This window comes from Gopherus flavomarginatus, chromosome 1 (genome assembly GCF_025201925.1).
Source record: "Gopherus flavomarginatus isolate rGopFla2 chromosome 1, rGopFla2.mat.asm, whole genome shotgun sequence".
Lineage (NCBI taxonomy): Eukaryota > Metazoa > Chordata > Testudines > Testudinidae > Gopherus > Gopherus flavomarginatus.
Genome location: NC_066617.1, coordinates 151663818 through 151680831, shown reverse-complemented (window position 1 = coordinate 151680831; position 17014 = coordinate 151663818). Strand labels below are relative to the sequence as shown.

The 17014-nt window shown below is 50.1% G+C and overlaps 2 non-coding genes and 1 gene segment (V, D, J or C); 1 reads left to right on the top strand and 2 right to left on the bottom strand.

The window, feature by feature from the left end:
* LOC127043115 (T cell receptor beta variable 24-1-like) overlaps positions 1 to 17014 on the top strand; it is an 82255-nt gene that overhangs the window by 39709 nt on the left and 25532 nt on the right.
* TRNAI-AAU (transfer RNA isoleucine (anticodon AAU)) lies at positions 1372 to 1445 on the bottom strand. The gene has a single exon. It is a non-coding gene; the product is annotated as a tRNA-Ile (tRNA).
* On the bottom strand, positions 4172 to 4245 carry TRNAI-AAU (transfer RNA isoleucine (anticodon AAU)). Its single transcript has one exon. It is a non-coding gene; the product is annotated as a tRNA-Ile (tRNA).

Genomic DNA, 17014 nt, shown 5'->3' with positions numbered 1-17014 from the left:
ATATCTGGGGTTTCAAATGAGTAGTTTCTAAGTATGATACTATTGAGTTTTTATACCTGACCCAAGCTTTTACAGTATAGCTGCTCTGTCTACCTCTCCCCAGAAAGAACAACAGACAGAAAAAAGGGGAGTCTTGTTTCAATTTTAAAAAGTTCTAGCCTTTCCATTGGCACTTTTGAACAGGTGCCTACACTACGCTTGGACGCATCTGTGGTTATGATAAAAGGTTAGTCAAAGTTTGGGGCTCTTAGTACAGGATCACATGTAAGGGAGGCCTTAAACTGGTTAAAGGCTTTTTGATACTTCTCAGAACACTGACCTGCATTTCACTGTCTTTTTCTTCTTAGGTCAGTCAGTGGGGTGTCAATTTGGCTGTAGTCTGGCACAAATTGTCTGTAATACCCAGCCAAGTCCAAGAAGGATTAGTCTTGCTTCTTTGACAGGCCAATTTTGGATACCATTTACTTTAGCCTGCAGTGGCTTGATAGTTACTTGACTCACCAGATGTCCAAGATACTTTACGATTTCTGGTCGATTTGAAATTTTTTGGCCCCATCTCAGGCTGTATTCTGCTTAAGGCCACAGAGCCCTTGCCTTTTTTGGCCCGGTACATGAGAGTCAGGCCAGCTGTGGGGAAGAAGCTCAAGCGGCAGAGCGCTCGCATTGCGCGCGAGAGGTAGTGGGGGGTGATGCCTGCGTCTTCCCTGTGTCCCAGGGCCGGCTACCGTGAGGCGCGCATAATTTGGGAGGAAAGGGGTAGAAGAGAAAGGAAGTGAAGCTGACGTAGAGTGGTGGTGCCCCTGGTGGGAGTGGTCCTCCTGCTCCTTGGTGTCTGAGGTGTGGGCTTAGGGGGTCTGTCTGTGGGCGGTGGGAGGATGGGGTCCAGGGAAGTCCCCAAGGTCACCCTGCGCAGGCGTGGTGTGAAGCCTCTGGCCTAGGCTGGGGTGGCGAGTATTAAGCATTCCTCTGTGGCTTGGGCTGGGGAGCGGGATCTGGTCTCGGGTACATTTGGGTGGAGCTGGCGGCCGGCAAGAATTGGGGCCATCAGGTCAACCCCCTGCGGACAATGGGGGCGAGCCGGCAGGCCTGCGATTTTGGCTTCGCAGGCGGGCAGCTGAAGCCTCATCTCCTAGGAGCCTGGAAGGCAGCCGGCCAGGCTCAGCCTTCTCCTCTCCGGGCCCAAGTCCCTTTCAGGCAGCAGGTCGAGCGAGGAGGCAAGGAGGTGTCCGGAGCCTCGTCCTGCCCAGCGCCTGCCAGTCCCTTTGCCCACCAGGGCTCTTACCTGCTCCTAGCCCAGCTGGTTTTGGCCTCTGCCAGCCCTAGCAGTCAGCCAAAAGAGCAGAAACAACACTCGCCATCCTGCCCACAGAGTGGCCAGTATGGGGCTTGAAACCATGACCTTGGCGTTATTAGCACCACGCTCTAACCAGCTGAGCTAGTTGGCCTACAGGAAGCCATTGCTTGCCTGACCCTTTTGGAAGGAGTCACCGGCTGGCGCGGGGACTACGTGGCCTCCATTATCAAATGGATGGATCAAGCCCCTTACTGTGAAAGCAGCGGAATTAGCTCAAGTGGTAGAGTGCTCGCTTCGCATGCGAGAGGCAGTGGGATCAATGCTCGCCTTCTCCAGCAGCAAGGGAGCGATGAGGCCTTCTTTTAGAAGCCATGGACAGTCAGCCGGCTGAGCTCCTCCAGTGGCTTCCATCCCTCTCCATGCTTGGCCTCCCAAAAAGCCAGCCCTTGCGGAGCACAAAGCTCTTCCTCCCCGGCCCTTCTCCCCCTTGCGCTGACTGGGAGGCTGTAGACAGCTTGGGGAAGTTAGCTCAAATGGAAGAGCATGGGAAAAGTAGTCACATCCATACACACATTCTCCAGCCTGCTCTGCTCTGCTCTAGTGGGGGACCTGGGCCTTTCTTGCTGAGCTCTCACTGGAGCACAATCCCTTTCCTCCTCCCTCCCTGCTAGTCTGCGCCAAGCTCATTGGCCGGGAGGGAGAGCCACTCAAATACAGAATGATTCACATGGCAGGGGTCCATGAAGGTAATGAGGAGATGGGCGGGTTGGCACATGATACCAGCTCCGCTGAGACTGTGAGACCATGCAGCCTCCTGATCTCAGGCAGCATGGCAGCCGTGGAGCAGAGCAGAGCAGAGCAGAGCACGCAGACAGCTTGGAGAGAGCCAAAGCGGGGAAGGGCTGCGTTGGTCTGGAAGAGTGAGTGGGTGGGTGTCTATCCTGGCGGAGGCAGGGTCGTTTTGCTGTATGCTGGGCCAGGGGCCGGGGAGCCTGCTAGAGTTGCTGAACTGGGCCTGCTCCTGGCTTTGCTTGAGTTAGAGGAAGGTGGTGAAGATAAGAACGGCCCTCCTGGGTGAGACCATTGGTCCATCTAGGCCAGGATGACGTCTTCTGACAGCAGCCCATGCCAGGTGCTTCAGAGGCAATGGCCAGAGCAGGCAATCATCAAGTGATCTATCCCTGCGTTGGTTGTCTTCTGCAATCTGGTGCTTGTTTCAGGGGCTAACTCTCACCCCAGGCACACTCCAGGGAGGGAGCGTTGGTGTTTGTGCCGAGGCGCGTGGCTGGGACTCGGACCCCCTTCCCAGGCTCTGAGTAGGCCCCCCGCCCCCCCTCAGGCTGTGTTCTGCTTAAGGCCACAGAGCCCTTGCCTTTTTTGGCCCGGTGCCTGAGAGTCAGGCCAGCTGTGGGGAAGAAGCTCAAGCGGCAGAGCGCTCGCATTGCACGCGAGAGGTAGTGGGGGGCGATGCCCGCATTCTCCAAGCTTGTCGACTAAGGGCTCCCGATGAGCGTGGTGGGTGGGAGAGCCGGCCATCTGACTTTTGGCCTTGCTGCCCATAGCGGTCAGGCCGTAAAATCAAAAGCCTTCCTCCCCAGGCCCACAGCCACCCAGGGGCTCCTCTGCACCATCTTGCCTCCATGAGGGCCACACTCTGAGCAGCTGAACTAGGCAAGCCATGGGAAGCTTCTCAAGGTGTTTCCCTGGTGTGGGCTTGGATGCGGAAAGCACCTGGACATTCATCAGCTGTTGCAAGAAGTGTTCACAGTAGGAGTAGCGATGGGGCTGTAGCTTTCCACATCATCTCAATTTGGGCAGCTTTCCATTCCCCTTTTGTGTGTAATGTCCCTCCCGGTGGTATCACTTGCGGAGCTGTAGAATTCTGGCAGGTTGGCCATTTAGAAGTCTTGTCCTTTCTTTTCTTTTTGGACTGGGAGCGTTAGGACCATTTGGGTGTTTCAGTGTGTGTGTTTTCCCATCTGGAGGCGTGTGAAAGGTTGGAAGGTGAGCCGACCGAGGAGTCTTTTTCACAAAAAAGTTGTCTTTCTGCACAGGTAGGGCCCTTGGAGGTAAAGCTTAGCTCCATCAGTGTGTCTGCATGGGTTTCCTCCAGTGCCTCAAGAGCCTGTGCTCAACTCTCGGTATGGGCGTTTGGCTTGCGCTAGTCAGAGTGCCATGCCTGCGTCTTCCCTGTGTCCCAGGGCCGGCTACCGTGAGGCGCGCATAATTTGGGAGGAAAGGGGTAGAAGAGAAAGGAAGTGAAGCTGACGTAGAGTGGTGGTGCCCCTGGTGGCAGTTGTCCTCCTGCTCCTTGGTGTCTGAGGTGTGGGCTTGGGGGGTCTGTCTGTGGGCGGTGGGAGGATGGGGTTCAGGGAAGTCCCCAAGGTCACCCTGCGCAGGCGTGGTGTGAAGCCTCTGGCCTAGGTTGGGGTGATGAGTATTAAGCATTCCTCTGTGGCTTGGGCTGGGGAGCGGGATCCAGTCTCGGGTACATTTGGGTGGAGCTGGCGACCGGCAAGAATATGGGCCGTCAGGTCAACTCCCCGCGGACAATGAGGGCGAGCCGGCAGGCCTGCGATTTTGGCTTCGCGGGCGGGCAGCTGAAGCCTCGTCTCCTAGGAGCCTGGAAGGCAGCTGGCCAGGCTCAGCCTTCTCCTCCCCAGGCCTAAGTCCCTTTCAGGCAGCAGGTCGAGCGAGGAGGCCAGAGAGGGGAGGAAAGGAGGTGTCCGGAGCCTCGTCCTGCCCAGCGCCTGCGCGGGCCGGTCCCTTCGCCCACCAGGGCTCTTGCCTGCTCCTAGCCCAGCTGGTTTTGGCCTCTGCCAGCCCTAGCAGTCAGCCAAAAGAGCAGAAACCACGCTCGCCATCCTGCCCACAGAGTGGCCAGCATGGGGCTTGAACCCATGACCTTAGCATTATTAGCACCAAGCTCTAACCAGCTGAGCTAGCTGGCCTACAGAAAGCCTTTGCTTGCCTGACCCTTTTGGAAGGAGTCACCGGCTGGCGCGGGGACGACGTGGCCTCCATTATTGAATGGATGGATCAAGCAGAGCACGCAGACAGCTTGGAGAGAGCCAAAGCGGGGAAGGGCTGCGTTGGTCTGGAAGAGTGAGTGGGTGGGTGTCTATCCTGGCGGAGGCAGGGTCGTTTTGCTGTATGCTGGGCCAGGGGCCGGGGAGCCTGCTAGAGTTGCTGCGCTGGGCCTGCTCCTGGCTTTGCTTGGGTTAGAGGAAAGTGGTGAAGTTAAGAACGGCCCTCCTGGGTGAGACCGTTGGTCCATCTAGGCCAGGATGACGTCTTCTGACAGCAGCCCATGCCAGGTGCCTTAGAGGCAATGGCCAGAGCAAGCAATCATCAAGTGATCTATCCCTGCGTTGGTCGTCTTCTGCAGTTTGGTGCTTGTATCAGGGACTAACTCTCACCCCAGGCACTCTCCAGGGAGGGAGCGTTGGTGTTTGTGCCCAGGCGCGTGGCTGGGTCTCAGATCCCCTTCCCAGGCTCTGGGTAGGCCCCCTGCTCCTCCAGTGGCCTAATTCTCTGGAAGATATCTTCAAGGTGTTCCAGGTGTTCTACCTATGAATCTGAGAATATGGCCACATCGTCCAGGTAGCCGACTAGAAATTCCACAGGTTCAGCCAGCAGGTTACCTACCAGTGTCTGGAAGGTGGCAGGTGCATTTCACAGTCCAAAATGGAGCACATTAAATTCATACATCACTACATGAGGAATGAAGGATGTCCTTTGCTTGGCTGTGTCGCCTAGCAGCACTTGCCAGTACACCTTAGTTAAGTCTAAGGTGGAGATGAATTGAGCACTTCCCAGTTTTTCCAATAGCTCATTCGTGCATGACATTGGATAGGTCTTTGGGCGAGTTACAGCATTTAGCTTATGGTAGTCCATGCAAAAGGGGATTTCCCCATTGGTTTGGGAACCAGAACCACTGGAGAGGCCCAAGCACTCTCAGAAGGGTGGATTACACCCATCTGTAACATGTCCTTGTTCTCCCTTTTAATTGTGTTTTTTGCCTTGAGGAGCAATTTGGTAAGGTTGGGCTCTAAATGGCTGAGCATCACCTGTGTTAATGGAGTAATACACCCATTCTGTCCGTTTTGGGGTGGCTGAAAACATTAGCGTGAACCTGGTGCACAGCTCCTGGATTTGCTGTCTCTGCTTACGCCCGAGGGTCATGGTAAGGCTTATCTCATCTATGCCACCATTGCTTTCCCCTTCATAGTAGACTCTTCAGGCCACTCAGTGTCATCTCTCTCCTGGGCTGTAAACTGGAGAACCTTGTTTTCTTGGGAATAAAAGGGCTTTAGAGAATTAACATGTTATACTTTAAGTTTTAGGGTAGGGTCTAGGAACGCTATGAGTAATTAACAGCTTCCAGGTGCTCTTGAACTATAAATGGCCCCTCCCATGATGCTTCCTTCTTATTGGCCTGGGCACTTTCAGAACCATGACTTGGTCACCTATTCTGAAGGAACGCTCTCTGGCATGTTTATCATACCAGGCCTTTTGCTCTTGTTGAGCATCCTATAGGTTTTCTTGAGCAAAGGCTAGAGAGTCCTTGAGGATTTTTTGCAGGTTGGTTACAAAGTCCAAAATGTTAGTTCCCAGAGAAGATGTAACCCCCTCCCATTGCTGCTTCACCAGTTGTAGTGGCCCCTTAACTTTGTGGCCATAAATGAGTTTAAAGGGTGAAAACCCCAAAATGGGATGTGATACAGCCCTGCAGGCAAAGAGCAACTGCTGCAACACTAGGTACCAATTATTGGAGTGCTCATTTACGAATTTGCTTATCATGGCCCCCAAAGTTCCATTAAACTTCTCAACTAGGCCATTTGTTTGATGGTGGTAAGGGGTAGCAAACAAGTCGTTCATCCCATGAGCTTCCCAAAGACGTTTCATGGTCCCTGTCAGGAAGGTAGTTCCCGAATCTGTAAAGATGTCGGAGGTCCAATCTACCCTGGCAAAAATGTCTGCCAATGTCTGGCTCATGCTTTTAGCACTGGTGTTTAGAGCTACTGCTTCTAGCCATCGTGTGGCAAAATCCAAGAAGATCAGTATGTACAGCTTTGCTCTGGGTATTTTCTTAGGGAAAGGACCCAGAATATCCACAGCTACATGCTGAAATGGAACCTCAGTGATGCGGAGTGGCTGGAGAGTGGTCTTGACCTGGTCTTGGGGCTTTCCCACCTTCTGGCACACCTCACAAGACCGGACATAGGTAGAAACATCTTTGCCCATTCCCTCCCAGTAGAATGACTTTCCCAAATTGTCTTTGGCCCTATTCATCCCAGCACGGCCACTAGGGTGATCGTGGGCTAAGCTCGAGAGCTTTTTCCTATACGTAGCTGGAACTACCAACTATCTGTGAGGATGCCAATTCTCCTTGTGCTCACCAGAAAGGGTTTCCTTGTATAAGCGTCCTCCTTCTACAATCAACCTGGACCTATTAGAAGAGCTGAGAAGTGGTGAGTTGCTCTGTACTGCCATCCAAGCTCCCTTGAGGCTTTCATCAGCTTCCGTCTGTGCCTGGAACTGTTTCCTCTTGCTGGAAACATTAGTGCTTCTCTGGGTTGTGGACTTGGGCTGGGTCCCACTGGAAGAGATGCAGGTGATGGGATTGTCTCTGTCGATTGTGAACTGCTTTCTGCTGGTGCACTAGGTTGTATTTCAGGCTCCAGCTGAGCTTATTGTGCCTGTTTACCTGCTGCTGCAGGTGCAGGTTCTGTGGCACGCTGTTATGCTGGCTCTCCTGACTCTGGTGGGGTTACAAGCACGGGCTGTGGTGTTGACTGCTCTGCCAGTTCTGATCCTTGAGCTGGTTCTGGCTGGGTCCCAGGAACTGAATCTACAACTGCTGCCATAGACTCTGGTCTGGGATTTGGTTCCACCACCTCTGGCTGGGTCCCCAGGTCTGCAGTATCAGAGGACACAGACTGGCTCTTTGTAGGAGGTTCAGGAATGGAGTTAGGTGTGGAGGCCTGTTTAGCCTGGCTGCGGGTGACCATCCCCACCCTTTTTTGTTAGCCTCCCATGGTTGGCCAAGTCTTCTCTCAGCAGCATGGGAATGGGATAATCATCATAGACTGCAAACGTCCATATTCCTGACCAGCCCTTGTACTGGACAGGCAACTTGGCTGTAGACAAGTTACAAGAGTTGGCCTTGAGGATTGCACTGTCACTTGGGCCTCTGGGTTGATAAATTTGGGGTCCACCAGGGATTGGTGGATAGCTGACACCTGTGCTTCAGTGTCTCTCCATACAGTAATTTTCCTCCAGCCCACACTCACAGTTTCCCTTCGCTTTGGGAGTATTTGCGAGGCATCAGGGCCTGAAGGTTCTCAGTGGGCTACCGGGGTGATGAGCTGCAGAAGGCTGGGGCCTTCACATGTCCCATCTCATTACATTTAAAGAAAGCATCGCCCAACTGACAGTGGGCTGCGGCAAGGTGGGTGGTTGGAGAGTAGGGTGGTGGGACAAGAGGCCATCTAGGGTCTCCCTGGCTGTGTGGAGAAGTCCTCCTTCTGAGGTGGGGCCTTAGGATGACTCTGATGGTAGGGTGTCATCTCGGGTTGCCCCTTGTGGTATCCCCATCAACTGCTACCAGCTTTCTTCTTCTTGACGACCTCTATCCATTTGGCTCTGATCTCCCCTGCCTCGATTACAGTTTGGGGCTTCCCATCTAGGATGTACCTTTCTATTTCCTCAGGAACAGCCTCTAGGAACTTCTTGATTTGTATTAGGAGAGACAGATCTTCCAGAGACTTAACATTTGCTCTTGAATTCCAGGCATCCCAATTTTTTGCAATGTGGTAGGCATGTCAGGAAAATGCCACATCTGGTTGCCACATCAGGGCTCTGAACCATCGACAGGCTTCCTTGGGCATTAGCCTCATCCTAATTCTGGCCTTTTGTTTAAAACATTTGTACTCATTCATGTGTTCTTTAGGCATTTCTGTTGCCACCGCTGCTAAGGGTCCACTGACTTGTGGCCTCAGCTCCACCATATACTGGTCTGGAGGGATGTTGTACCCGAGGCAAGCTCATTCAAAATTTTCCAAGAAGGCCTCTGTATCATTGCCTACCTTGTATGTAGGGAATTTCTTGGAATGGGGAGCAGGATCTGGAGGACTGCTAGGACTACCTGGTTGATCCAGCTTAGTCCTTTCCAGCTCTAAGCGCTTCAGCTCCATTTCCACCTCCAAGTGCTTCATCTCTCTCCTCTCCTCCACCTGCAAGTGCTTCTCCTCTGCTTCCAAGTGCTTCTCCTCCACTTCCTTCTCCAAGAGTTTCACCTCCAAGTGCTTCTCCTCTTCCACCTCCAATCACTTCATTTCTCGCCTCTCCTCTGCCTCCAAGCTCTTTCTAGAAAGAAATTCCTGGTTTCCGCAGTTAGAACTCAGTCTGCGTTAAGGGCATCCCTCCATCCTCGCACCTGGATCTCAGGTTGGGGAGTGCTAACCACTGAACTTGCCAGTCCTCCATCCTCTCATTGCATTTCTGTCATGGAGCTGGATGTCTGGGCTTGATCTGGGTCTGTCTTCTCTATGGCGTTCAACTTTGGGAAAACTGGTTGCTCTAGGGTTTCAGTGCCCAACTGCAACCTCCTGCACAGGGCTGCCTTATTCTAGCCTAGCTATTTCATTGCCACGAAGCTAGAAAAAAAATTAATTGCTTGCTGGACTCCCTGGCTTTGCAGGCTGAACCCTTTGCATGCCTGTTCCCCCTCAGGCAGCAAAAAAAAAAGAAAAGAAAAGAAAAGAAAAAAAAGAATCTCCCTGGCTTTGCTGGCTGTCAAAAGGAAAAATATGTCCTTTTAAAATCCTGAGGTCTGTGCCGCTGGTTCAGAATGAGCCCACTGCTCTACCACCATGTCAAGACTGATTCCCCGCTCTGGCACTTTAAGTGCAGAAGGTGGGGGCCCACAAGGACTCTAAAAATTAATACTGGCCAGTTCAGGCTTGTATTAAACTCCCAAGGTTACGGCTTCTCTTTGACCTTGGATGGGTAGACAGGGCTGCTCAGAGGATTCAGGGGGCCCAGGGCAAAGTAATTTCAGGCGCCCCTTCCATAAAAAAGCTGTAATACTATAGAATACTATATTCCTGGGGGGGGCCCCCCTGCAGGGCCTGGGCACATTGCCCCACTTGCCCCACCCCCTCTGGGCAGCCCTGTGAGTAGATGCTGCCACAACCCATGTGCAGAACCCCTTTGAGAACACAGGAAGGCTCACTGGGGAATTCCTTCCTGTGGGGTACCCTCAAGCCCTTTCATGCCCCCTCTGGGGAAGAGCTGAGAAAGGAAGAAAAAAAAGAAATCAGATGTTGCCACCAGCTAATTAAACATGTGCACAAACCTCTTAAGACACAAAAATCCAATTCTTTTCTTTAAAAAGGTAAATTTTATTAATAAAGAAAAGAAAGAAAATACATCTGGAACTCAGGCATTTGCTAGATTAAAAAAAAACACTCCAAGGATTAAGCATCAAGAATAGCTTTCTTGAGGTCCAGCTTAAAGGTTACAAGCAAAACAAAGCACTTTCTGTTAGCCCAGAGGAATCCACAAGCCATAAAGGAATAAAAGAGATAAACTCAATTGCGTCTTCCTAGACATTTTCAGATCTACTTACATATCTGGGGTTTCAAATGAGTAGTTTCTAGGTATGATACTGATGGGTTTTCATACCTGTCCCAAGCTCTTACAGCATAGCTGCTCTGTCTGCCTCTCCCCAGAGAGAACAATAGACAGAAAAAAGGGGAGTCTTGTTTCAATTTTTAAAAGTTCCAGCCTTCCCATTGGCTCTTTTGGACAGGTGCCCACTTGCTTCCTTTTACCTATGCATAGCAGTGAGACTTTTTAACCCTTTACACGTAGAGCAATTAGAGAACAGCTACTATGAGGGATTTTATAGCTATTGACTGGCTGGGTGTTCATAAAAGAGAGCTACCCCCCGCCCACCTTTCATTTATCACAGGTTCTATGATCTTTTGACCAGAGATGGAATCGAGACAAGATTTCAGCTTGATATTAGGGAATCGTGAAAGAAACCTCAAAATGTCCCAGAGAGATCAAGAAGGAGCATATGAAGATAGGTTAAACTGCTCAAGGTCATGCAGTAAGTTGGTGACAAAATTTGTGGACATAACAAAGGAGTCCTTACTCCCAGTTCCCTGCCCTTCCCACCAGAACTACTACTTTTCCTATTGGTGTGATTTATTAGACATAGGGATAATATCTCTGATGGATGTGCTGGATATTGAAAAAGGAGCTAGAGAAAGGTGGTCAGGAACAGTCAACATGGATTCACCAAAAGCAAGTCATGCCTGACCAACCTGAATGCCTTCTGTGGATAAGGGAAAAGCAGTGGACATGACATATCTTGACTTTAGCAAAGCTTTTGAGACTGTCTCCCACAGTATACTTTCCAGCAAGTTAAAAAAATGTGGATTGGATGAATGGACTATAAGGTAGATAGAAAGCTGGCTAAATTGTCAGGCTCAATGGGTAGTGATCAACGGTTCAATGTCTAGTTGGAAGCCGGTATCAAGCAGAGTGCCCCAGGGGTTGGTCCTGGGGCCAGTTTTGCTCAACATCTTTATTAATGATCTGGATGATTGGATGGATTGCACCCTCAGCAAGTTTGCACATAACACTAAACTGGGTGGAGAAGTAGATATGCTGGAGGGTAGGGACAGGATACAGAGGGACCTAGACAAATTGGAGGATTGGGCCAAAAGAAATCTGATGAGGTTCAATAAGGACAAGTACAGAGTCCTGCACTTAGGACAGAAGATCCCATGCACTGCTGCAGACTGGGGACTGACTGGTTAAGCAGCAGTTCTGCAGGAAAGGACCTGGGGATAACAGTGGATGAGAAGCTGCATATGAGTCAGCAATGTGCCCTCATTGTCAAGAAGGCCAACAGCATATTGGGCTGCATTAGTAGGAGAATTGCCAGCAGTTTGAGGTAAGAGATTATTCCCCTCTATTCGGCACTGATGGGGCCACATCTAGAGTATTGCATTCAGTTTTGGAACCCCTACTACAGAAAGGATGTGGACAAATTGGAGAGAGTCCAGTGAAGGGCAACAACAATGATTAGGGGGCTGGGGCACATGAATTATGAGGAGATGCTGAGGGAACGGAGATTGTTTCGTCCGCAGAAGAGAAGAGTGAAGGGGGATTTGATAGCAGCCTTCAACTACCTGAAGGGGGTTCCAAAGAAGATGAAGCTTGGCTGTTCTCAGTGGTGGCAGATGACAGAACAAGGAGCAATGGTCTCAAGTTGCAGTGGGGAAGGTCTAGGTTGAATATTAGGAACATTATTTCATTAGCAGGTTGATGAAGCACTGGAATGGGTTACCTAAGGAGGTGGTGGGATCTCCATCCTCAGAGGTTTTTAAGGCCCAGCTTGACAAAGCCCTGTCTGGGATGATTTAGTTGGTGTTGGATCTGCTTTGAGCAGGGGGTTGGACTAATGACTTCCTGGGGTCTCTTCCAATCCTAATTTTCTATGATTCTATGAACTATGAGAACCAAATTTTGCCCTGTTTTTAAGTAGCTACATGTCCTGCATCTCTAATTGTCAGTGGGTGCTCTCTGAGCAGCAGCTTTACATTGCAGGGAATGAAGTTGTCTCCAGCTTGGCTGATATGAAGTCAGTCCTGGTCTCACTAGGAGGATATGAGTCTTTTGACCAAATCTTGTACTTGACCATGGGATTCTGAACTCCTGAGGAGCACTCTTTCCTACTGCTGTGCTGCATTGTGTTTGAACAGCACAGGTAAGAAAATTGTGTGTGAGGGACATGAGGGGTTAATCTAGCTCTAAAAAGGAATCAAATGTTTCATAACTTCAAAGAAGATGGGAAAGTCCAAAAATGCTCTATTATGCCCATAGTCACAGGACATAACTGGTGCATGATGTAGTCATCTGATCTTGTTGGCGGTTTCCTGCTCACAGCTTCACAGATACCCTTTTATTCATGCTGTTATGCCCCTGGGGTTGGGGCATTTCCCCCAAACACCTAATCAGAAGAAGATGAGGGTGATTCTGCTGGTACCTCCAGTCAGTCACTGTGTATGTCTGTGACCTGAACCACTCCATGCCCCTGCTCCCTCAGAAATGCGCAGCAGGTGTCAGTGTAAGACAGAGGTTCTCAAACTGGGGGTTGGGACCCCTCAGGGGGTCATGAGGTTTTACATGGGGAGTTGCGAGCTGTCAGCCTCCATCCCAAACCCTGCTTTGCCTCCATCATTTACAATGGTGTTAAATACCTAAACAAGTGTGTGTAATTTATAAGAGGGGTCACACTTAGAGGCTTGCTATGTGAAAGGGGTCACCAGTACAATAGTTTGAGAAACACTGGTGTAGGATATGGCTATGGATGCAGTGAAAGGGGAAATGGTGGTTACACAGTCGCCTGCAAGAGGGGTGGGGAGTGGAGGAGTTCAGGCTTTAGTAGCGGAATGTATGAGAAGATGAATTAAAGAGGACAACGTATTCAGTCCCTTCGCTGCTCTGGTTTGTAGCAATTGGTTCTTGTTAGTAAAACAAATTTTGTCAGGCATATTTCTATTTATGTACAATGTGTGTTTGTATATAATATATATTTACATATAACACATCATTTTAGAGGTTGGCTGTTTGCATTCACAGAAGTTTTTCATTTTTCACATTCTGTGGGAGATTTTAAAAAGCACATAGTGGATTTAAGCACTTTATCCACTTTTGAAAATCTGTCTATGTGTTGATTTGTAAAATATTAGCATAGCTTATATTAAATATGTGTAGTGTCTGTATTATTTTATGATTTAAAATATAATTATAATGATTTATTATGATAGCAACAAGGTGAGGTGAGTGAGGTAATATCTTTTACTGGATTAACTTCTGGTAGAGTAAGGGACAAGATTTCAAACTACACAGAGCTCTTCTTCTGTGTAGCTCAAAAGCTTGTTTCTCTCACCAACAGAAGTTGGTCCAATAAAAGTTCTTGCCGATGTCTCTTTGTTGATGCTTGAGAGGAAGAGTGTGCATTAGAGAAGAATTTTAACCACTGTTTTGTCTAATTCATCCTCGCCCACCTTGTTTCTGTAATATCCTGGGACCAACATGGCTACAACAACCCTGCAAACAATTTATTATTGTTATATAATTACTATATCACTATTATAAGATTATATACATTTCTAGAACACATTATATCTTAAAATGTTTTACAGACTTGAGACGCTATATTATGCTAATAAGATATTTATGAATAGCAGATCTATCCTTGCTTTCAAGTAGTCTTCACAAAGACAAAAGAGTTACTCAGAAGTTCACCCAAGACTCTGTCTGGAAGGTGCTGAGAACTCTGGTCCTCATCCTGCAAAACATTTTAGCAATTTGTGTCCCATTTTACTTTATGTCCATGACATCATATAACCACTCCATTATTTTTTACCAGCTTAATCTAAATTCCCAAATAACAGTGTCCACACACAGACTCGCACTGAAACAACTAAAGGTGCGACATACAAACTATTTAGCTATTTTGGTGCAAGTTTGAGTTTATGTGCAGACCAGTGTTAAAAAACAATAAAGACATAATAATTAATCATCAATAATTATTCACCAATAATTAATCAATCATCTTGTCTGCAGTTAATTTTCTACCATTGCATTAATCTCTTTACATATCTCTTTACATGTGCTAGTAGTTCCTCATTACGCTGTTGAATTGTAGGTGCTCACTCTGCAGCAATTGTCCAGAGTCCACGGTCAGTGATGGAACAGCTGGGCAGACAAGCTTTTCTAGAATGTTCTTTGGAAGGGCCATCTAACTCCTACTTTTACTGGTATGGGCAGCTTTCTGGTGGACAGATCCACATGCTCACCTTATCAGTAGGCACCAACCACGTAGATGACACTGGGCCAAGCCAAGGACAAGGAGCTCCTCCTGAGCATCAGTGGCCTCTCAGCCAATGACACAGGAGTTTATTACTGTGCTTGGAGCAAAGTTTGTGCAGCACCTGGACAAAACTCCCCCTCCTCCCCATGCACACAGGCGTATCCGCCCATCCCTTGCAGTGCAGCAAGCACCAGCTGGATGTGAATAGAGGAGATTGCAAAGCTGTCTATGAACACAGCTTTGAAGTGTCAGGTTGTGATTAAAATCACAGAAAGTGGAAGCAACATAAGTCATGTCCTTATTGATCAGTGATAAATATTTACACTCCTCCAAGCTTTTCAGCAGAGATTTTCTTTGTTAAGCTCTGGGTTCTAGGCCATAAGGCTTGGTGGATGTAGTGGTGGTTGAAGCCAGATATAGAGCTGGTACGAGGCCAAGGGGCAGCCATGAATCCAGGATTGGGGGCCAGGCCATGGTCAGAATCAGGGTCAGAGGGCATAGGCAAGGAAATCAGGATCCTAGGTAGAGTCTGGAAGCAGGTCGAAGTCAAAGCCTGGTTTGAGTCAGTCCAAGTCTGGAATCTGGGGGTCAAGAGGCAGGTGCAGGGCTGGAAGAGATCAGGACTGAAACACAGTCAGAACAGTGGACAAGAATGAAGCAGGCTGGAACAAGACTCAGGCAAGACAGGGGCAGGAACAGGGAAATGGTCAAGGGCAGATGGCAGTCTAGGGAGTCTGTAATACTGCCAGGCAGCCAGGCCCGCCAACGGTGGTGGGAGTTGCTCAGAGGCCCAGGTGATTTAAAAGGGCCCAGAAGCCCCTGCTCAGGTTGGTGCCGAAGGAGTCAGGGAGGGGCCAGAGCGAGCGGTGGGGAGGGGATGGGAGGGGATGTCTGGTGAGGGACAGGGCTACTGGAAGGAAGGAAGGAAGGAAGTAGGAAAAACAACAAACAGAGATATGGGGCGGAGCTCTGTAGCCTCCAGAGGAAACTGGGAGCCCAGGCTGAGCAGCTGCTCCTTCCCCAGCTGGACCTGCACCAGGGACAGACTTTAATTAAAAGTCTTTGTGTGCCCAGCCCAGGAGGACTTTCTCCAGCTGGACCCAGGTCTCACAGCCCCTGGGGATCTGCTCCTGGGTGAGGAATGCACCTGGGCTGGAGGGGCCTAAACAGCGATGGAACTGCTGCCCTCACTCTGCCTCTGGCTCAGGCATGATCTACCCTGTGGCACCGCTGGAGGCTCAGGCGGAGACAGAGATTGGGCGAGGTCCAGAGGGGTTTCCCTTTGTGTGTCTGGGGGGGAGGGGTCAGGCAGGGATGGACTGGAAAATCAGCCAGAGATGGGGGAGGGGGAAGATGGTGTGAAATGAGCAGGTGGGAGGGCGGGGTCGGGTTTGAACTATCTCTGTTCAGCCTGGGACCCAAGGTGTGGCTGATCTGGTGCTAGAGGGAGGGAGGGCTAATGAAATCCTCTCTGTTTTGGCCACTTCTCTCTCCAAGAGGGAGAAAATTCTCCCCAATTTTTCCCTCATTGTCACTGACAGGTATAAAATCCAGGCAGGTTTCTCCCCTTTTCTTTCACGTTACTGACCCTTTCTCTAGTCTCCGCCTCAGATTTTGCCCCATTTTCTCTCTAATTCATCAATGTCAATGTAAAATCTCCTCAGATTTGGGATATTTTCCCATCCATTTGACCAGCAGCAAATTGTCTATTGTTAGGTGGGAAACTGTTACTCTGAGTCATTCCCCAAATGGGAAGAGGGTTAGAGAGTGCAGCTTGCAGAGCCCTGAGATGTGGCTGCCCATTCTTTGCCAGGAATGGCCCAGGAAGGGTTAGGAGGAGGAAATGTATGCAAATGGAGACAGCCCAGCCCCAGGTTACCCACCCCTAGCTGCTGTCCCCCACAACTGCCCAGTGCAGCTCCCCCAGCCATTAGCCGCAAATCATCTGCTCACCCCTGGTCCTGCCCCCTCCCCACTGCTGGGGAGTTTTCCTTCTCCATACCCCCTCACTTGCCCTCTTAAAATAGATTCCCAAATGGTTCCCTGCTGCCCATGTGGACTGGTGGTGGTGAGGAACTATTACTTTTGCTTTATTAATTTAACTTTCATATACAGTCCCCCTCGCTGGGCCCTTTTAAATTGCCCGGGCAGGCCACAAGGCCCCTAGGCACACGTGGGTTGTTACAGCGGCAGCGGAGGCAGCTGGGTGGGTATGTGGAAGCCTGGCTGTGCTGGAGGAGCACAGCCAGCAGCACAGCCAGCAGCTCGCTGGACACCCCAGCAGCACTGCTGGCGGCAGATCGCTGTGCACCAGCCAGCACAGGCGCAGCATTGGCCAAATGTCAGGCAGACTGCGTCTGTGCAGGCACAGCTTGTGCGTGGCGTAAACCTCAGCAATCTCTTTCTAGGGGAACCAATGACTGTTCTTCCCTGGGGCCCGTAATTGCTGTCGGTGGGCCTGCAGGCAGCAGGAGAGCTCCTAACTGAGTTGTGCTGTTGCACAAGTTAACTTGCAGCTGTGGCAGTGAGGGAGAAATATCTGTGCTCTGGGGTCTTCTGACTTGGGCCCTGCCCAAGGATAGGCTGCTGCATAGCATATCTGAGGTTTGAGTGACTGCATGCTCTGTTTGAAGGATGAGTTAGTGCAGTTGAGTGACTGCAGCATGCCTGGGCAACGAGTCACCAGGCACTGCTGGGGTGGTGAGTCACTGTGCCTATTAAATCTCTGGTGGATGGGTAGGCACAAGCTGGCCAACAGCTAACAGCACCTCCCCCGCAACCTAAGGGGAGGAGCTATTTGATCAGGGTGTTAAATGAAG